The sequence below is a fragment of the Argiope bruennichi genome, chromosome 5 (assembly GCF_947563725.1).
Source record: "Argiope bruennichi chromosome 5, qqArgBrue1.1, whole genome shotgun sequence".
In the NCBI taxonomy this organism is placed as follows: Eukaryota; Metazoa; Arthropoda; class Arachnida; order Araneae; family Araneidae; genus Argiope; species Argiope bruennichi.
In genome coordinates, this window is record NC_079155.1 from 114,116,639 (window position 1) to 114,140,229 (window position 23,591).

General features: G+C 30.8%; 2 protein-coding genes across 7 annotated transcripts in view; one reads left to right on the forward strand and one right to left on the reverse strand.

Annotated features, from left to right (window-relative positions):
* Window positions 1–23,591, forward strand: part of LOC129968951 (solute carrier family 35 member G1-like) — a 91,058-nt gene that overhangs the window by 21,903 nt on the left and 45,564 nt on the right. The window contains exon 1 of one of the 3 annotated variants that reach the window (XM_056083321.1): window positions 1,678–1,781. The exons of 1 other annotated variant lie outside the window; for it this stretch is intronic. The gene's annotated coding sequence lies outside the window, so the exon portion shown is untranslated. Of the gene's footprint in view, window positions 1–1,677; window positions 1,782–3,445; window positions 3,498–23,591 lie in introns of those variants that run through there. One more of the 3 variants, XM_056083322.1, reaches the window with a different exon arrangement.
* LOC129968950 (solute carrier family 35 member G1-like) overlaps window positions 1–23,591 on the reverse strand; it is a 104,802-nt gene that overhangs the window by 14,871 nt on the left and 66,340 nt on the right. Inside the window, exon 1 of one of the 4 annotated variants that reach the window (XM_056083317.1) lies at window positions 10,217–10,431. The exons of the other annotated variants lie outside the window; for them this stretch is intronic. The gene's annotated coding sequence lies outside the window, so the exon portion shown is untranslated. Of the gene's footprint in view, window positions 1–10,216; window positions 10,432–23,591 lie in introns of those variants that run through there. 4 annotated transcript variants of the gene reach the window in all.

The window sequence follows — 23,591 nt, forward strand, 5'->3', positions numbered from 1 at the left end:
ATCTCTTTTAATAATGCAGTGCGTGTGTGTGTTGGTAGCTTAACCACACTTGGAATATACAATAATATTAAATAACTCCTAAAAACAATATGCACAGAGCTTACTTTCAAACTAATTTTAAAAATTGTCCTTTTATGACTCTTTTTATAATGTAATGTTTCCCCAAATTTGAACAATTTCTTAATGTTTGGTGCAGAGTGATCAAATCTGGTCCTTGCGCCATAAAAACCAACTAACTAACTGAACAATTTCTTTTGCATAATGTTTTTTCATTACTGAAAACGTTTTCATTGCTTTCTCAAATATTTAATCGCGTAATTTTCTTCCATTTTTCTGTTTAATATTTACATAGTTTACGTGAGGAATAAGAAACTGAAATTACAGCACTGCAAAATTTAAAAGATAGAGAAACTAAATATGTTTTTAATAGCACTATGACGTCATGGGAGTTGGCTGTTATGAATTGTTCAAATTCAACACGAACAGAGCTGAAGTAAGATTAAAAATTACTCGCCTTTAATGTTGCCACAATTTGATGCTTAAAAATTCTTTGTTGAAGGAATCATCTGAACATAAGCTATACTTAAGAAATTTAAATGAAATTAAGCGCAATCAATAATCCCAATAAACCAGCTAGCCACCAATGGTCAAATAAGATATTTTGCAAGTCATTACATTTGATGTACCAATTATTTAACCTATGTTAGAGCGAAATTTGAAAATTTATAGCGAAACTCATAAAAGATACAGGATTTAGTCTGATGGGACAAACTTTGCTTTAAATTTCATGTTATTTGAATTCATTTTTCTCTTGACCAACTGAAATTCGGTTCGTTGCAGTATTAATACCTTTTTGAATATTTACCGATTTCATCTGGGATTTTTATAAAGGAATTGCTTTATATACCTGGCTTTGAAATTAAGGAAAAGTGTATTGCTCATATGCTCATTTGATAATCCTTTGCTTCAAGTATTACTCGTATTTCCTAGGATATTCAAAATATTTTAATTTTAAAATAATGTAGTGATGGCACATTACATATTCTGCAGGTTTTCTATGATTTTGTTCAAAACTTCGCATGTAATAATTAAAACTTGCGGAAATATTCGTTTTTTTTAAAAATAAATCCTTTATATTTTCTCGGGTATATATACGATTTTCATAAAAATGCACATATATTGCGAGCGGCATACAAAACAATTGATGAAAGTTTTAAATCATTATCAATTATCAGTAAAATCGGATGCGCCCAAAATCATTTACTTCACAAAATTCTGGTCGATCCCCTAATTGTTCATGAAACCGAATTTTCATTGTAAGATGCGAGTTTATGCTTAGTCTTTGCATGGTCAAAATTCAAATACAATTTTTCCAGCCTCTCGGTAGAAATTCGAAAAAAGAAAAAAAAATGCGTAAATATGAAAATGTCGGGATGCTTTTGATCAGATGGCGTTTCTAAAAATAAATACTAGTCATTTTAAGATGTGGCTAGAAAAAAACACTTAGCCACTCTTGTTAAGTGAGAGTTTTATTTCAATTGTAATGCGAAGTAAAATGCTTTGCATATTTTTTATAACTTAAAAAAAGTATTTATTGTTTTTTTATACTATTCATTATTTTAAATATATTATAAACGATGAAACCGCATTTATATGTTTAAATATTTAAGTTTCAGATGACGGTGGTATTTCCTTCAATAACTTATCATCAGATTTCATATTCCGTTTCTGTAACTGGCGTATTTTTAAATAGTATATCCAGCAATAATGATTGGCTTTCTGTAAGTAAAACTTTACTTTTATATAGGATATGCTGTATAAATGTGTCGATAAGCTGAAATCATTGCTCAAAAATGGCATGCGTCGATACAGTAAAAATATTAAATGGATACCCTAGTTATAAATTAAAAATTATAGAGACAAATGAAGAAATTTAGGTAGCTTTTCTACAAAAAAACATCCCTCGCCCATTTGGAAACTGTTGCTTAGAGTTCTAATTTAGTTATATTAACGTCCCGTTTTAAAGTAACACTAGAGCTATTTTGAAATGGACCACGAAATTTTAAACCCCGGTCAGATGATGAGGACGCTGGCACCAAACTTCCCCATCATACCAGTGGGAGGACATTTGGGCCCAACGTATTTAACATGCAGCAGACTCACTTACACGACGGTTCTTAGGTCAGGTTTCCAATATGAAACCCTCTGTTTCCGAAGCCGAGATTTTACTACCAGGCCCCCGCAGACCTTTGGAAACTATTGCAATCAGTTTTAGAGTTTATATTTGTTATTTGTTTTGTTATTTGTTGCAATTTTATAGATGGCTTAATTAGTTAAAAATTTTACTAAAAGATCTTGTATGCATGTTGTTCCTATGTGACCTTAGTAAATTCATTTGGTTGCCATAACTGGATTAATTAAAATTCTACTTCACAATTTTTATAAACACTGTAGAAAAATTTTCTCTTACGATCTTTTTAATTGCAATCTTTAGAAAGTAAGTTGTCCAATGTGAAACAACATCAATAAAAAAATGACTGGTTCAAATGGACTTGTAAGAAATACGGTTCAAAATATAATTTTTTAAATACTGAAATCTTTCCTATAATATTCGAATGCATTTATTTTATTAAATAATACTGTTTATTTATCATCAAAATATTTAAATATTGCTTTTATTTCTTCTTATTTTTTCAAGGCAAAAAAAGTTAAACGAAAGAAGAAGCAACTTAATATCTATATTGTTAATACAAAACCAAAAATAGACTTTTCAGAATAGTACATTTATCTTTTTTTCTATCTCTAATCTCTTTTAAATTTTAGGAAATCTAATTTCGTTCTTAGGAATCTCTTCAATTTTGATCTGTGGGAATATCGATATTTCTTACTGATTTTATGGATTCAAAATTTTTTAGTAAATAAAATATATGCTAAGTAGGTTGTTATACTTTGGAATTTTCTTCCGAACAAACATTTTTACAAAAATTACAAACTTTAAATATTACTAATTCCAGAATTTCTTTGCTTTTGAACTTTAAAGAATAAAATAAAAATTGAAAAAAATTAAATCTTTCTATAGATAAGGTTCTTAAAATCATAATAAAGACATTAGAAGGAACTAAGGACTCCTAAGGGATTCAAGAGAAGAAAAAAACGAAGTTTCATTCAAGTATAGAATATAAATTCTTATTCGGTTGTTTTTTTTAAAGAAAATTCCAAATTTAATCCAATGAAAGAATATTAAAGATTCAAGACGTCACTTGGATCTTTAAAATTAAAACAAGGATTTGAAATCCTTGAATCTCCTTTGAAAGGAGATACAAATATTTTCGAAGTGTCGATCTGCATAGTCATTAAATCGTCATCATGACTGGCATAGCCTCATATCCTTGATATGGCTAATAAATAAAACTCTCCGGACGATTTTTCACTTTGAATACACATAAAAGTTTAAGAATTCAGTTTTTCAACATTAAATTATTTTCTAAATAAGAACGGTAAGTGAATATTTTCATTCATCTGGTACTATTTTTTTTTTCTTTTGAAAAATAATTATTTTTCATTTCGTTTTATTTTATTAAGAATCATCATATTAATTTAATTGAAAGCAATAGTCAAAGACAGTTTTAATATCAAATATATCTTGAATAAAATATAGAAAATAATAGTTTCATCAATTATATTTAAACTAAGAATGTAATGAATGCATATATTTTTCAATACGTATTTTTTGTAAACATTCTATCGCATATCGTAAAATATGCTGATATATTAATTTTGAATATTATTAAAAAAATTGGTGCTTACATATTTATTTAAAACTCACACTGACCCAGCCTACATGACTGAATGTAGATTCCATAATGGGACATTTATGTACGGAGTTACCACCCCAACACCGTGCGCGAAGCACATCGTTGGTTCCATAATGGGACAGTGGGGAAAATATGTTTTTACATGCGACATCTAAAGATTCATCAAATACTGAATTGTAAAATAATATTTAAAACAAAAATAAATTGTTTGACGAAAACTAAAAACTTTCTCTTGCCATTTTCCTTAATTTTCATTTGTTAATACTGAATTAAATCGCGATAAAGATCTGAAAAATATTATTGCTATTTATTTAAAAATATTTTTATTCGCAAATAAATTAAGAGCAATGTTACTATCCATACTCGGCATGACTCAAATACAATTTTCATCGTAATTTAGATATTATGTTAATTATGTTTAAGGGAAAAAAAAGCTAAGATTTCTGTAACTATTTATAAACTGTTTTCTTTGATAAGCATTTCGCAAAATATAACTTAATAATACTGAATAATATATTCTTTTTCTTGGGGCTTGGTCCTCGCATGTTCTGATGATTAAAGAAATATTTGATGAATGTTAAATATACCATTGAAGTATTTTTGAAAAAGTAATATTCTTTTCTTTGTTTAAATTTCATTCCGATCTTATTTTAATTAACTGTCTTCCTGACCAGCAACCACGTATTGGATTATATTTGTATGCACTATAATACATTTAATTCATTATGCATATAATTATTTTCGTTTATTTTATTTATATTATGAATGTATATATGTTAAAGATGTAATCGATATATTCTTTTTATATCTTCGCTGTCGATCATTAAAACGCTCTATTATCTGTTTGTACTGAAAGATAAATTTCAACACTTCAAATGAATTTAAGTGAACTGATAAAATCTTCAATCATGAAAAATTCTCTGATAAGCAAAATAAATACTTTTTTCTTTCAAAATTCTTAAAATTTTGTTTACTTTTAAACTAGTTTTCAATCGTAAGATAAAGTTCTATGCACGTGATTGAAAAAACATCAACAGATTTAAAAATCCCTCAAAATATCCGTTCATGCCATTAAATCGCATAAAAAGTCTTCCAGAACTCTTTTAAATTTGAAAGTTAGTGAATGGAGATATACCGGTAGTAAGATATATAATTTTGTATTACATTTTGAAACTTTATTTCAATTAAAATCGTAATTCTGAATCTATGCTGTACATCATCTTATAGAGAAATATAAAATATTTTGAAAGTCTTAAATTTATGGGGGAAAATTAGAAAAAAATGTGTTTTGATAGCATCTCAACTAATTTTCTGTTTTTTATGCAAATAAAAATTAATTGTAAGAAGATGGTTTAAAGACGGTGAGCATATAAATAAAATGAAATGTGTTTTCAAATTATTCAAAATTCCAGAATCCACTGGTATGATATCAATTAATATAGAAATTTGAGTTAAAAATAACTTAAATGATGAAATCCTTTGCCATCCTTAGAAAATGAAAGAACTTTTGAGGAAACAGATATTTTTATGTTTATAAAAACAACTAAAACGTCTTTAACTCGTGTAAAAGTTAGAGGAATGTTTCTTGCGCTACAAAAAATTAAACAGTGTTTGTAATAGTAATAATAAAACGGTTTAAAAAACGGTTGACCTTCAATACGTAGCATTGAATGACTAATTCCATGATAAATGAGTGTAATAATAAAATGAAACCCCTTCCACGGTCTGGTGTTGTTATACGTGCTCAAGTGATAGAAAAATAATTATACTTAAAACTTCTGAGAACATTGTAATAATATTACGCCATGTAATTCAAAATCTGGTGTGATAAACTGAAAAGAAACTATCGTTAATTACGTTTTCTGAATCTAAAGGGTTTTCAAAGTCAAAATGTGCAATCTACAACTTTCAGCATTTATATGAATAAAGAAACATATTTTTTTTCTCTTTATTTTTTAGCCTAATTTAAAAGCGTTTATTTAATTCATTTGAAAGCGCTCTTTAGATTTTAAATTCCATGAGCTCGTCAAAGTTGGCAGTATTATTTCATAACACTGAATTAACTAATAGTGTAATAAACTATTTAAAATGAATCACGGCGAATAATAAAGATGAATGTAAGTATGTGTGTAAAGGGGGGGGGGCTCTACAGACCATCCATTTTACTTACAGCTATCAAATTTGGAACATATATTTCTGCGAAGGTGAGATTATGCATTGCAACTTTGAGACATTTTTTTCGATATTTTAATTGAATTTTAATTAATTAAAAATTAAGCTGAATTTTAGCATTCATTGGCGATATCTTCCGAAAATATTATTGCACAAAAATATTTTTTTATACTTAAATTATTGCTATTCAAAATTTCAATGCTATTTCAAAATTTCAAAAAAATGCCGTTTTAATGATGTTTAGTTTAGTTATATTAACGTCCCATTGTAAAGCAACACTAGGGCTATTTTGGCACGGACCTCGTCATTTTGAACCGCGGCACGAGGATGACGCCTGAGCTGGCACCCCCCTCTCCACGCCACACCACACCAGCGGGAGGACATTTGGCATGACAGATTTAACATGCAACAGAACCCGTTACACGACGGTTCTTCAGTAGAATCGGGTCTCGAACCTGAAATCTTACGGCTCACAAGCCAAGACCTTACCACCAGGCTACCGCGGCCCGCCGTTTTAATCATATCAATTTAATAGCCGTACGAATTTTTCTAGGATTTTGGAAATTAGTTTTATTTTTTTGCCTAATTTCCAAAAATATATTACGTTGTTGGTCTGAAATTCAAACCGTTTTCATTGTTACATCAAATATTTAATGGCTGGATTTTTTTTTCATTGTTGGAAACTTAAAAGAAGGTTTCTGTTTAATATTTGCGCAGTTTACAAGAACGAATAACCAGCAGGAGTTGTTTTCCCAAAATTTTCTCGTATACTTCCTAATAAAGTTGTTTTCCCAGAGAACTTCTTACATAACATTGGCGTACAATAGTTACGAAATATAAAACTTTGGCGTGAATATTGCATTTTTGCTGAAACTGTTGTGTCATCTTTGGCGAGTTATTTGTCGATTAATTCCTGGCATGTGATGAGCAGTATCCGAAAATCGAATGTGTGTTTTGGACGCGTTTTTCTCAACAAAATGATAGAAAAATTGAGCCGAACTACAATCCTAATCTCAAAATCCTGTACCAAATTTGATATATTTAAATTATTGTATTTTTGAGTTATCACCTTTAAGTGTTTTTGAATGATTGACTGACAGACGGTCAATCCCTTGTTGGATTTGGCTCGAAATTTCAATGACGTCTAAGATTATAAATATTAATTCTGTATACCAATTTTTACCTATCTAGCTCTCTTCGTTTTACAGTTATCGTGTTAAATTGTATTTAAAAAGACGGACATACCGACTCCTTCTGAACGGAACATGCTCACAATTTGATAGAAATCTACAAATTTGACCGCATACCGAATTTCACCCGTCTAGCTCAAAGCGTTTTCGTCTTTTTCAGGCAGGCAGACGGACGGATATTTTCGAAAACGGTGTTTTTTGAATTCAGGGAAGTCTAAAAACATAGAAATTCGTCAACATATACATGACATAAATACATTAAATACATTCTGCATTTTTTGACGATTGCTATACTTTCTCTATACTTTATACCTTTCTCCTATTCTTCCTACGTATTGGAGAAAGTAAAAAAGTGAAGTTACAATAACCCAATATTTAGAATATACAATAGTTGAACCGGATATTTACTTTTTTAATAGCGCAATAAAAGTAAAACTGGTGTACATTAGAAAGATCCTAATGCAAAATAAACAGAATTTTATCAAGACAATTAAAATAACAGGTTTTAATGTCAGACAATTTGGTGGAATCACAAATAGTTATATTTAAACGATTTATTTTAAATGAAATATAAATTAGTATTCCCGATGAATCAATAACCACTTGAGACGGCTAATATGGAATAATGGTTAAAAAACAATTATATAATCTATATTGTGGTTAATTGTTTGGTTTTATGAAATTTTTAAAATATTGATGGAAAGTAGGTTAACTGGATTTAGGCACAGCAAATACCAAATTATAATCTGCTAATATGAATGTGTGTCCGAACTCCGTATTAAAGTCTAATGCCATATTTGCCAATGGCTAACACAAAATAATATCACGTTAATTCTTAATAATAATATTAAAATAATTTAAGAGCAAAAAATAATCAAGGATAATCGCAGTAATTTCATGAAAATTCTTCTAGATCCATGTTTAATTACTACAATTAATTCTTTACTCTTTCTTTCCATAGTATCCAAATAATAAATTTAAACAGAAAATGTTATTTTTGTAATTAATATTGGGGAATTAGTTATTGTATTGTGGGATTTCAGAAATGAACATTTGATATAATTATAATCAATCTGAAAACTGCTTAGAGAAAATTATTTCTACCGAAACTGCATTTCTTTCTATGTTTGTTTGAAATACAATTGGTTTATAATTACATTATAAGCGATACATTTTTTATCAAAAGTCATTTATAAAGATCTTAGGAATTTGGTGAAAGAAATAGGTGAATGTATTCTTAGAAAACTTTTTTGTGTGTGTGTGATGAAAACGCTCTTTTAACATTCGAGCAATTTATGTTGATGAAAGCTGCTTTCTACACAAACGACTGATAACTTTCATTGATAATTTTAGAAAATGATTTGGGAGTTATTGAAGCTTTTCAGGGTGATAATGTTGCTGTATCAACCATATTATACAACTGCCTTGCTTCCTTGTGCAGTCACGTTCATTATGATTATTAAATGAAATAACGAAAATGAACGAAACGAAACATACAGAAATGTTTATCAAATCATTAATCATTTATTTTAATAAAATTAACAACTCAATCATTCAGAAGAGCTCTAGTAAATAAAAAAAAATTATCAATCTCTTAAGAATAAACTAACAATTTTTAATCAAAGACTATTCTCAAATATTCACATTTGAATGCAAATGCTTCAATTTAAAATATTTTTGAATTCAATTAAATACTAAAGAAATGCTGTTAAAGGTAACTTAAGGAAAGTCTTAGCATCATCATCAACAAAAATGAAATAGGAAAATTTGTTCACATATAATGAAGTGAAAATATTCTTCCATCTCCTAAATGACTCATAAAAGTTGAGAGAACACAACAATTTTTCTATAACCAATGAAATTCTAGACAGGATCTCGTTGAAACAGGCAATTGAATAAAATCGCGACTGAAAGCTTTTCATAATGCTGTAAAAGCCTTTCATTTAATTTTCACCAAAAGTATATTTTTTTAATGTAAAGTTCAGTAAGATTCCAGAGAGAAAGTTTTTGCTTTATATTCAGAAAGTTTATACTTCTGAGAATATATATATTAATTTCTTAGAATCTATAAGTTTTTAATTGCTGTGTTTTAAGTATTCGACAAAAGTTTTGTATCATACTAAAGAACAAGTGATATTAAAAAAAATTAAAGTCAATTCCTACTTTTGCAAGAATTGAACTCGCATTCTTCACCTTCAAGTGAAAAATACTGAAATCCTTGCATTTTACCGATTAAATTACTGCTTGTTGATTTCAATTTTCCTTACAAATTACTAAAACTCTTTTTAAAGTATTAAAAATTAATTAAATTTAATAATTAATTAATTAATATTTGAAAAAACTGTATTAACATCAAGTGTCATCCACTACAAGTTTTAAAAAATGTATTTGAACTTGAGTGGATGAATAAAATGTATTTTATTAACGATTGAAAATTTGAACAAGATATATAAATATATATAGGAAGAATGTGAATTAATAATAGGAAATGAAAGAGAAAATGTATCGAAATTGAAAAGAAATAAATATTGCAAAAAGGAAAAAAAAAGCAGAAAAAAAACATTAATTAAGTCATACAAAGCAATTTGGTGAGATTAATTAGGATGCCATCTGTTACGAAAGTGTTGACACTTCACATGATGCGATCAGTTAATATCAAAGCAAGGGTTAAGGTGTAGTTCTTTTGATAGCGCAGAAATTGAAACAAATTTATCTTTGATAGCACTAAATAAACTGTTACAGAACTTGAAAGATTTTCATCTTGTGAATGAACTGCCAATTAATCGAGAAGCTTAAATTAGATAAGGAAGGTTTTATGGTACTAACTTATGAATGAAGGATTTAAATGCAATTCAAAAACATATAAAGATAATAACTTCAAAATTTATTAAAATAATGTAAGACGTTCATAGTTTTACTTTACATTCAATGTACAGTATCGGTGTTTCTTTTTTTCTCTTTGCACAATAGTAACAATCTGTCCGCAAATAGCCATGACAATAATAAATTAATAAATATAGAGAAATGACGCAATCTAACCTGAAATAGATCCAGAAAATTTTACTCCAGTACGTCCTAAAACAGATTATTCTTCGACTTTCACCAACGGTATCCTTCTGAAGATATTTTGTGATATAAAATGTTCACTTGGGCAGGTCATAATTTCAGAGACTCTTCCTCCAGTTGCTGTACGTATCAAAGATTGGGTAAAAGCGGCGTCTAACCACACTTTTGGCGTGAACTTTGGCCGCAATACCACCGATCAATGGGGAGATAGAAGCAAAATAAACACGATGGAGAGGCGATTAGGACAGCGTCTGGACTACTTAAGCTTGGCCTTCAAAGAGCCATTCACTTGTCCGGTGCACTCCAAAGGACAAAAAGAGGACGTTTAGGATACATGCCTAATTTGGTTCTGGTTTCAAGCTGATGGGCTTCACTCTTTATAGTAATTAATTAACTAGATATCGGTCATCAAAGATCCCATTTGAGATAGATTCATATTACGCAAGTTTCTACCTTCAGAAAATTTACATAACTTTCATGCTATGTAAATTTGGGATGTTTAGGATCTGTTTGAAATTTTTCGCCAGAGAACGTTTAACCTGTGTGTTCCAAAAATGAAACGATGATTCACTTTTGAGAAAGTGGTCTATTTTTACTGTAAACGTTATCAAAGAATTGCATGTCTATCGAAAGCTGATAAAACTATTCATCGGTTTTTTTTTTCTGTCATTAAGTTTTAGTTTTAATTTTTTTTCTCATTAAAAAAGTTTATTTTATTTGGTTTTCTGTTATTCTTGGTAATTTGTACTATTCAAACATGAAATCAAATTTGAATATTTCATGCCAAATAAATAACTTCTAAATTGAATTGTTTGGAATAAATTTTTTGTTCAGTTTCTGTATTTGAAACAATATATTAATTTTAAATAATTAGAGAGGGCTTATATTCCGTTTCAGTTAGTTTAGATCTCGCCATTTTTTTTTATTCCAAAAAAGTTGATAATCAACGAAAAATACAACTTGAAAATGTCGGCAATTTCGATTTTTGGGATGTTCGGAAAATTTGGTAATTTCTGTGATAAACTAAAAGAAATCTTTTTTGTACTAATATTGCAATTTATTCAATACTACCTGATCTATTTTATTTGGTAATGATTTGCTATCTTTTATAAAGTTTTATTTTCCTTTAGTGTCATAAAATGCCTCTGTATTGCTTTAAGTTTCCTTCATACAATCCTCACACAAACTGAAATTTGTTTCCCAACAGCTAATTTTGCAAATAGCGACACAAATAATTGACCCATGATACCAAGTCAATATTATATTGAAGAAGAGAGCCTAGCTCTAATAGCTTTCATCGACTGGTCAAATATACATAACATAACGCCATCCTGTGCCCAGGTGCCTATAACACTAAGTTATCTAACCAGTTGGATGAGTACAAGATGGAAGGGAGAAAAAAAGAAAAAGAAAAAAAAATTTTAAAAGAAAGAAAGAGACTACAAACCATCCAGGTTTCTCCAGAGAGAACCCAATCGGTGTCAAATCTTACACAACTGTATTCAATTTTTGGTGAAGTAATAACTAAATGGAGGGGACAAGAATATTTAAATATGACTATGGGTTGAACTTACAGGGAAATGAGATTATTAACTGAAAAGGAAAAAATTGGTATATCACATTGTGAACATCATAAGCATCATGTATAAGCATATAAACAGACATTGTAGAGTCAGAAATCTGTAGCGTCCGTCTGGGTACCTGTATTTTGATTTCCTTCGTGAGAACTGCACTTTTGAGCATTTTTGAATGAATAATTTAAATGATTTTGACAAGTGGCATTTTGGTCTCAGTTATTGTGTAGTCTTGAAGAGGTCTTGGTATTTATGAATATGAATTACTATGGAGTGGATCTTGCCGCATGAAAGGGTATTCGATGCAATTCTCCTGTACCATTTTTTCTCGAGACTGGTTTCTAGCTTTCTGATGCGCCATGAGAGAGTCAGTAAGCATGAAGAATTGGGGTCAGTAAGAATTGGGGATCCTCTCCCCCATAGCTACAGCAAGAAGAGTTGGCTAGATGGAATCTGTGTCAGTATGTCGGGAATTGACCGTGTCCAGTGAAGAAAAGGACATTCGCTCTGTTTCAGTTGGCCGTGTAGAGAGAAACTTTTGGTATTTTATTGAATGTGAACCGGCCTGTTTCGTCTTCTCCCAATTCCTTTTGCCACCTAGTCATCATTTCGGTTTGGAGGATGTTCTTCAGATGACATCTTGGAAGCTTCATTACATTCCGATCTTGATTAGCCGCTATTTTGGCTAGTTTGTCCGCCGCTTCATTTCCGTCATAGCCTACATGTTCCTTGATCCATGAGATTTTAATGTGAGGACTTACAAGAAGAAGGGTGAATGTATCTCTTGCTAATTGGCTATTGGATTTTGGAGAACTTGAAGCTTGTATACTTGCTTTATTGTCGACGTAATAGTGATTAGATCTGATAAAGGGAGAGAGATTGCGCATTTGACTGCTCTATTGAGTGCTAGTAATTCAGCTTGAAAGACCGTGTTTTCTTTCGAAAGGCTGGTTGACCACTGGTGTATAGTGACTGCATTCTGCATGACACAAAATGCAATCCCAACTCCTGTTGAGGATTTTGATCCATCTGTATGGATTCCAAGTTCTAAATTCTGAGATCCACCGTCTTCCAACGAAATTTGCTGTGCCTGGAGATGTTTGAAAGGATGTGACATCCAGCGCGTAGTTCTGTGTTCATACTCGTATGGGCTGATATGTGGCATATCATGTACGATTCTACGGAGTCTGTACAGTTCAGTCATTCTTGCCATCATCTGGAGCTGCAGATGAAGTGGAGGCAAGCCAAGGATAACCTGAAATGCTGCAGTAGGTGTGGTCTTGTACGTTCCCGTAATTGCTAACAGAAAGTCTCTTTGAATGGAACAGAGCTTTCTTGCTAGTCTAACCTTTGGATGGAGGCATCAAACTCCTGCTCCGTGAGCAAGCATCCTTTCAATTACTATCCTGTGCAAGATTTTTCTGTATTGAAGAATTATTCCCCGGGATTTGTCTAGCTATTTTGGGAAAACTGAATTGTTGTTGCTGCGCTTCCAATGTTAAGTGTTTGAGATGGGTATTCCAATTCAATTTGTCATCAATGGTCAAATATACATGTTATCTAGCGTTATCCGGATTAAGAATCATCTAATCACAATTGGCCTATTCAGTGCATTTCTGGTCAGTTGCAAATTTCCCAGTTGATTAGTATTCGTAATCGAATAAATTCTTCGTTAAACGATAGCAGCTAGTAAAAACAAATGCCCTTATAATCTTATCTAGCAATAGAACATAATCTTTTAGGAATAGATACTGCCCTTCTTAATGGCGACTAATCTAATAATTTAATGATCATTTACGCTTTACTTCATTGCGTTCCTTCCCGTTATTAATCACTATAAAAACCAGCGGTAGTGATACCACAAAAACTTTCTCGCATACTCTAATAAAATTGTCATGGCAGAGAATACGTTATATGACATTGGCGTATAATAATTATGAAATATTAACTTTTGGCGCAAATTTAGCATTTTTACTGAATCTGCAGCGTCATCCTTGGCGGGTTATTTGGCGATAAATCCTTGAATAGTATCCAAAAATTAAATTTATGTTTTAGATAAATTTTTCTCAACTGATTGAAATAAAAATTTGATACACAACTACACTTACAGTCACAAAATTCCATACTAAATTTGATATATTTAAGTCACTAGATTTTTGAACTATCGCTTTTCTATGTTTCTGAAAGTATAGTCCAACAGATGGTCAACCTCTTGTTGGATTTCTCTCAAAATCTGAGGGGGGGGGGTCATATTATAGCCATTAAAATTCTACGTATCGAATTTTATCTATCTAACTCTCTGTAGTTTTGTAGGTATCGTGTTATGCTCAAAATTTGATAGAAATATAAAAATTTGTTATAAAGACCGTATACCAAATTCCATCCTTATAATTCAAAGCGCTTTTAAGTTATCTTTGTCACAGATAGACGGACCTGTTCCAAAATGTGTTTGCCGAACTCAGGAAGGTCTAAAGCGTGAAAATCCGTCAAGACCTCGTGTTCAAATTTTTTTTATTATTTTTATACTTTCTCTATGCTACATATACAAGAAAGTAAAAATAAGCTTTATAATTATGTTTGAGAAATAATTAGCACATAGAAATATCATACATATAAATTTTTTTCCTAATTTGCGGGATATCAAAATATCATGGCAATTACTGAAGCCAAATCGCATAAAATCCTCATAAATTGTAAAATTCGCGTCATAAATTGTAGAATCGCCATTTCGTGAGTATGATCAACACTATAAACTAATTAGCTGTCAACTAGGAATGACCAATAAAAGCATTGTTATTCTCTTAAATATGAAATTTATTCCTTCTGAATTGCGCAAACCATTTGTTGACTGTCCATTAACTTGCAACATCATCTCCGCTAACAGCTGGGAAAACATTCTTCTTTTTGAGGTATTAAATATCAAAAGCGAAAATTTCTCTTCTCCATGTTTACCTTGAAAAGTCATAAACACAATTAAACATATTTTAATGGTGAATAAACAAAAATAAGGTATGGCCGAAATATAAATATTGAAATTCACACATCTCGAACACGTGGTTGCGTTTGTCTAAGAGGCATAGCTCCAGCTACACGTGCTCGCAGTAGTGAAAAGGAAGTTGCGTTGTGCAATCGTTGTTGGAAATGGGTCTAGAAGAAGCATTATCTCCGCTCATACGGAAGCGGTCGAGAAGGTAGACTGAGTTTGAAAAAGGTGGCCGAACAATTCCAAGAGAAGTTTAATAAGACGCCACCAAGTAACACAGTTATACCGTCTATTGTTACGAAATTTCTCCGTTCTGGTAGAATACTGTGGCAACAGAAGTGGAAGTCAGGTCGACCGGTAACTGTTTAGAGAAATGAAAATTCCACACGTGTTCTCCAGCAGGTGCTTCATTCGCCCCAACGAAGTCTACGACGAACGTCCTTGAAACTGAACATCAGCGGTAAGCCCGTTCGCCGATTGTTTAAGGACATAGGTGGATTTCCGTACCGGATACAGATTGGACAACGCTTGACAAAGCTAGATATACGACTCAGGATGGTGTATTGTATACACATTTTTGGTCATAGTATACGAGGATTCTGATTCTTTGAATAATGTGTGGTTCTCCGATGAATGTCACATTCACTTGAATGGCTGCATCAATCGCCAGACAACTCGCTTCCATGGTTTTGGACGGCTAGATGTTATGGCCCAGAAACTGCTATATAGTGCACATGTGGCGATATGGTGCGCCATCTCAGCAAACGGTTATTTCGTTGAAGATGAGGAAGGCAGTGGACTCTTACCGTCACCCAGAACGCTACAAGAGTTTAGTAATCGAACTATTCCTTCGGGATTTGAAAGGTTCTGTCGTGCAAGGAACATTCAGATGAATAGACAGTGGTATCAACAGGACGGGGCGACACGCCATACCACTCGAGAATCTCTAGCCATGCTGCAGGAAAACTTTCCAGGACGAATCATTTCATGTGGTACTGACTTCACATACCCGTCCCATTCGCCCGATCTTACACCATCTGATGCCTACTTGTGGGAAATGTTAAAGCAGAGTGCGTTTAACTGTAATGATCCACTAATAACTGTGCCTGCATTACATGAAAAAATCATCTCTTTTTGCCGGAGTCTTTAGCAACCTTTGTTTCAGGATATGTTTGAGAATCTGGTTGCACGATATGAACACTGTCTATAGCGAGGTGGTGAACACTTTGAACACTTACATTATGCATACCGTGGTAAATCAACACGCTAATAGTTAATTTCTTTTGTGGAAAATAAACTCCCAGATGACAATAATGTAATTTTGTTCCTCTTTTCATTTCATTTCAGTACTGTATATTTTGGCGCTTACTGTATTTTTCAAAAATACATTTTTTTAAAGATATCCCGTTTCAAAAAGTGATATTACAACTTTTATGCAATGATTAGAGCAGACGAATGGAAGGTGGCAGATCAATGCAATAAAATCTGCCTTTTAGTATAGGAAATAAAATTAAATATTTTGTTTAAAAATTTTATGCATAAGGTCGTGTGCCTGATGTTTTTATTTATCGAATACGTCGGAATTCAAATCGAAGAGAGAATCTGATAAAAAGCATATCTTTACTAATACAAGTAATAAAATGAATCTATGTGTGTACGTGTTGTACAGAATAAACCGTTTGGAAACACTGCTCAATTTGGAGGAAGGGAATATACACAAAGGAAAAAAAAATTTCAGATATTTTAAATAGAATATAAAAATTGAGTTACATGTTGGTGTTTCCTTGCAAGAACTTCCAGAATTGTTATTGCATAAAAATGACATGAAATAGACTTTCTGAGAATGGATATTATTAAAAAAATGATAAAAAATCTACACATTTGGAGCAGAAACCATAAACCAAATTATATCTGTCTTGCTCAAAGCGTTTTTGAGTTGAGCGTTTCTTGTTGGCAGACTGATAGACGGACAGACGATAAATTGACAGACAGACAGGATTCCAAAAAATCGGGTTTTAGTTTGGACTTGGGGAGATCAGAAACTAAGACACTTGTCAAAATCACGAATTCGGATATTTTTTTTTATGGGTACAATAATTTCTCTTAAATTTCGCACGTGAGAAATTGAAAATTGTACTTTTTTTCGCACACAGTGGAGCTAGCCAAAAGACTGTTCCTATAATATTCTTAAAAAGGCGAACATAACTTGAAACTGTTTGAATGAAAACCTACTTTTATTAATTGTGTGAATTATGGTTTGAGTTTAATTATTTCTAATACATACAGGGTTGGAAATTTGAGGATGCTTGGCCTCAAAGAGATGCACTCCCTGACATTACAAGTTTAATAATTCTAAATTATTTCTGAAATCTTTATATTATATATATATATATATATATATATATAATATAAACTTCGAGAGTGGTCTCTACAAAACTTTCTCGCATATTCTCTAAAAAAGGTGCTATCCCAGAAAATGTCTCCCTCGGAAAAGGCGTACAATAACTACGAAATATTAACCTTTGGCGTGAATTTAGCATTTTTACTGGATCTATCATTTCACCTTTGGCGATTTTTTGGTGATTAATCCTTGATATGAGGTTAATAGTATCCACAAACTGAATTTTGTCTTAGATGCATTTTTTCTAACCGATTCAAACAAAAATTTGACACAAAACTACTCTTGCAGTTACAAATTCCTATACTCAAATTGATATATTTAAGTTACGGCGTTTTTGAGTTATCGCGATTGCATGTTTCTGAAAGTATAAACGGACAGACTGTCAATCCCTTGTTGTATTTGGCTCAAAATTTGATAAGTATCTTGACTATAGATGTTAATTCTGTGTATCAAATTTTATCTATCTAGCTCTCTTCGCTTTGTAATGAATTTGTTAAATTATATTCGAACAACCGAACAGACAGACTTTCTGAGACGAAATTACTCAAAATTTGATAGAAATCTACAAATTTGATGTTAAGACCATATACCAATACCCATCCATCTATTTCTAAGCGATTTTGAGTTATCTTTATCACAGGCAGACAGAGAGACAATTTTTTAAAATGTGTTTTTCGAACTCATGGCGAACTGTTACGTGGAAATTTGTCAAAAGCTTTGGGTTTTTTGACGATTACTATACTTTTTCAATACTAAGTAAACGAGAAAGTAATAAAAAAACCTATATGTTTATAATATACCTTTGTGAAAAGTAATTTATAGCAATTTGAACCAAGATCTGAAACACGTCGTTTTTGAAGTTCCTTGAAGAAATTTAACTAGTTCATTTTGTTTTAGATATTTTTAAACGCAACGCTCCTATTTAAAAATAGGAGATAAATATTTGACGGGACGTATCAATTATCAGTAACACATTTTATCAAAAAATAATGAGACCGCTTTGTTCTTTGAATTTTAATACGCAGTATTTAAATTAGATTTTTAGAGATAATAATGTTAACAGGTTTTGATCACTTTCAGAAAGAGCAAGGCCAGCCACTCTGGCGATTACCAATCAGATCTCTGGTGTCTTTGAAGTAGAGGTCAAGTGCTACAAATGTTTTAATAATAATGCTTCTCAGTTTTCAATCGATTGAAGTGGGTCCTCGTCCTCTTAAATTCATTCAACAAATTTCGAATACCAAATGTTCTTTCAACTCTAAAGTACAGATATTTGCATTTGATATCTTCCGAAGATGGGGTTCAAAAGATTAGAATGGCATTTTCTGTTTGACTAGTGCCAAAGATGGAAATAAATTCTTCCTTAATGGTATTTATTTTCCTTCCCAAGTACTTGGTTTTGGGATACTATTGTCAAAAAGTAAAACAAAGGCAAATTTTGGCTTTAACAATTTGTATCAAATACATAATTTATCATAATTGCATTTGTCGGAAGAATATATCAATATTTTTAGTTGTTGAAGTGACAACACACACATGTAAATAAACACAACAATTAGAAATTCATCATTTTCTTTGGTTGTGAATGTCAAAGAGCAGGAAATAAAAATTAACAGTTAAATTTATTAGGAATGTTTTAATGCAATGCTATTTGTAACTTATAAAAAGGATATTTTCAAAAATCTCTCCTTTATAAGTAATTTCTTTTGTATCATTAAGAAATTCGAGATGGCATGTTTTGGAAAAGTAGCTTTTCACGCGGAAGAAACTGGTTGAAAATGTGAGCTGACCCTTCTTTTGTATGATGATGGAGATCTCCATCATTAAATTTAGTGAACGAAAAATTGTACTCAAAACAGGTGTACTGTAAATTGATTGTTGCAGGCAACTTTTTTCACGTCTATTGTGTAATAAGGAACGTAGCTGTCAAAAAGAAACAAACGCCATAATCATTATAGCGGTTTTGAACTTGCCATTCTGCTGTTTGCTGTGGTTGGAAGAAACGTGCGATTTCTTGAATTTTTTAAATAATTAATCTGATAATTTTTTTGCTAATAAAAGCGATAATGATTGATGAAATTTAGAAGAGAGGGACATTGAAGATTTTGTGCTGGGCTTAACATGTAAATTTGCATGATTATGGGCATTTTTCTCATTCTGCTTCTTTTTAGATTATATATTTATACTAGGATTTTTAAGCATTTTTTTTTCTTTAATCTAGAACATGAATTATATCACTCTGATTTATTTCACAAAAAATCATGCAAAGATGGGTTAGCAAATTAAAATTTTGATTTTTTTTAAAAAGAACCTTATATCTCATTTTTTCCAATTAATTCACTGCACTCAGACATAATTTAGCATCACTTTTGTTTCGATTAAGGTGGAAGGGGGTTAGAAACTGTGCCATTAATCAAAATCTAGATGTAAAATGTGATGATTGCAAACTTTTCTTTGTATTTCTTCAGTATGTGAGAAGATGATGAGAAACTAATGAGAAGGGGTAATGAACTATCTCGTATATTTAGCACAATTTGGCGCCTTTTGAGATTCGAAGAAATCAGAACACGCATTTTAAATGTCTTCTTTTTCATCAACTGAGTCAAAATTTTGATGTACATCTGCAATTCTAGTATTATGACTATGCAGCAAATTTCATTTATCTAGGTAGTTGCTTTTGAGTTGTTGTGTTTAGATACACATAACTGTGGGGATTATATATATATATATATATATATATATATATATATATATATATATATACAGGTCTTGATAGGACATGGAAGAAAATTAGAATTTTTAGAATTTTATACTTTAATTAGAATATGTTTTGAAACATTCATTTGTTTCGGCGAAACGTTCTTTTTTTAAACTCGACAAAGAATTTATTTACAAATTGTTAAAAAGTTTTATAGCTATATTTATTAAGTTGACAGTTAATTTATAGTTAAACCCACTATATTTATTGGTTCAAATTCAAATTATAAAACAAAATCTATAATTCTTTGTATCAAAATCATTATGACCTGTTTGACAAAGAGATTTCAGCAATTGCATTTTAAGAAAGGCTATTTATTGCAGGCGGTTATCTGAGTGAAACTGTTTTGAACGCAATTTTCAAACTTTCAATAGTATGATTAAATGTTATGTTGCTATGGTAACACAATTCTAAAAAACGATTGCAGTGAGGAATAAAAATTGAGTCAATTAAATAATTTAAAAATATGTTTTGTTTAATAAACATTAAGAAAATATTAAAAATACTGTGAAAGGTAAAAAAAAACCCTTATTGCAAAATGTGTTTTGCGAGAAAAGAAAAACATTTTATAAAACAAAAAAATTTTTTAGAAAATTATCACTTCGTGCATTAACTTAAACGAATCTAATGAAATTTTAAATGCTCATAATGACAGAAAAAAAACCTCTGAAGATAATAACAGAGGATATAACAACAATAACATCATCCATCAAAATCTTGAAATTTAAATTTCGTAACTATTGATGATAAATGTATCCTTAAAATATCTAGAATTGAAATATCATTTCAAACAAATAAGATAAATGATGAAAAATAGAATGCGTCTTTTTATAATAGCGTATGTATGTTGCAAAATACTCTGTTCTGTCTTGTCATTGATTGTGATCCACGATAAATTGCTTCGTTACCTGACAGATATTTGAGTGTTCAGATGCGCTTCATCTTAATAAACGTAAAATTGAATGACATGAATTTTTCAAAATTTTGTAGCACATTTTAAACGAAACTAAAATGTTTTTCATTTTTATGCAGCTATTTTTCAGACATACTGGATTATTCTTTATGGAAATACCAAATTTTACTTTAGTAACTACTGACTAAAAATATGTCATAATTCCATAAAATCTTCTTCTAAATATTGGTACAAAATGTATAGTTCCAATACATAAAAACGAACGCTATACTGATTTCAAGTATAGATTTGGTCGTAAATTTTCTTAATTATGGTGATATGAAAATTAAAACCTCTATCACAAAACCTCTATCTGAATGCTGTGCCTCGACAAAATGGATTCCATAACTGTACTTCCCATTCTTTTCATTTCATCATTATTAAAAAAGGAGTGCTGATCTAAGAAGTATACTTTTAATTAGGTCCCTCATACTATAAGAACTAACAAGAAACCCAAGCGCTGAGCTGTTGATCCGTAATGAACTGTTAGCATTGTTAACCTTTCGAGAAATTGAGGGGGGTAGAAGACGAGTGGTGTACAAAAAAAGTAAGCAAAATTATATAATTTAATAAAAATTTAAATGATTTATCTAAAAATTGGGCTATGGAAAAAGATATTACTCAAAAAACAAAACAAATTTTATGTATTTTCTTTAACGCAATGAACTTAAAGGAGAATCTCTATCAAGCTATAATTATAACTATTAAACCAGGGGAAGTTTTCTCCCAAAAAATTTCTCTTATACATCCTAATAAAGTTATCCCAGTTAGCGCCTGGCATTAGTGAATAATAGTTACAAATTGGCGTGAATATAGCATATTTACTAAATCGATTGTGTCATTCTTGGCGATTTTTTTGGTGATTAATCTCTGGTCTGCGGTTAATAATATTAAAAAAAATCTAATTCGTATTTTAGACGTGTATTTCCCAACCGACTGAAAAAAATTTGACATGGAACAACAAATGTCGCAAAATCTAATATCAAATTTGATATGTTTAAGTCACTGCGTCTTTGAGTTATCACGTTTACATGTTTCTGAAAGTACAGACCGACAGACAGTCAATCCCTTGTTGTATTTGGTTCAAAATTTGATAGGTGTCTAGACTATAGATGTTACTTCTGTGTACCGATTTTATCTATCTAGCTTTCTTTGTTTTGTAATTAATTTGTTAAATTATATTCGAACAACCGGATAGACAGACTTTCTGAGTCTATTTTGCTCAAAATTTGATAGAAATCTACAAATTTGATATAAAGACCGTATACCAATACTCATCCATCTATTTCTAAGCGATTTTGAGTTATCTTTATCAAAGGCAGATAGAGAGACAGTTTTTAAAAATGTGTTTTTCGAACTCATGGAGAACTGAGTAGTAAAATCAGCAGACAAAAAATCTGAAAGTAAAAATCGACATACGATTAATCCTTTGTTAGATTTCACTCAAAATTTGAAAAATGTCTTAACTATAGGTATTAATTCTGTGCATTGAATTTCATCTATTTAGTTCTCTTTTTTTTTTTTTTTTTTGTAAATAATTTGTTAAATTATATTCAAACAACCAGACATGCAAACTTTCTCTGAGCCGATTTTGCTCAAACGTAGATAAAATTCTACATATTTGGTATAAAGACCGTACACCAAATTTTATCCATCTAGATCAAAGCATTTTTTTAGTTATTTTTGTTACAGATAAGCAGATATTTTCCAAAAAAGTGTTTTTCGAACACAGTGAGTTTTAAAACTTAGAGATTCGTCAAAATCTCGTGTTCAATTTTTTTTTTTATTATTATCGTTATACTTTCTCTATACTAAATATATTGTGGCGGTATGTGATGAGTGAGGATAGAACCTGGAACATTGTGGTTCGCAGTCCAGAAACATGACCATGATACAAAAGCAATTGCTCGTGCAGCGTAGCTGTTATCTGGATTATAAGCTATTCACCACAACGTGAAAAAGTAAATGTAATGAATCAATGTCAATCAGATTACAATCGATACAAGTAAAATTAACAAGTCATAAATTTATCTGATGATAGTGATGATTTGTAAATCACAAACACATAACGGAAAAAAAAAATGTTTGTTAAAAAAAATTCTATACTTTGTATTTTTTGTGCAGATTGGGATATCTTGTCGTATCATCACCTGCTACTTCAAAATGCAAACAGTATTAACTGTTGATGAACTTTTAGACTTTCCAAGTAATATCTCCTATCACGAAAGATAAAATTTGCTATTTCTAAACTATTCGTTAAGTTAGTAAGAAACAGAGCAAACAATGTAACGCTCTCTAGCAGTTTAAGCCTTTTCACATGATCACTAAATATCGAGTTTCCTTCATCTGTCCCTGCCAATGCTACTCTTCTCAAATTTTTAGTACAGTAAGTTTATGTCTAATATAAAATCCTTTCATTCCAATAATGAAAAAATGTGGTAAGTAAGTTTTCAAAAGTAGTCAATAAAATGTTTTCCCCTTTTTTTTAATTTTAAATATTTTTAAATATGTTTTACTGTGATTGTATGCATTCTTTTTTGGCTATAATTTCAAAAACCTATTCTTTTAAGCTATAAGTCAGAAACTTCTCACTTTCTCATATCCAAACTTGATTCGCATAATAGCTGATTAGATGTATAGAGAAAAATACTTAAAATGATTGAAGATAAATAACTACGGT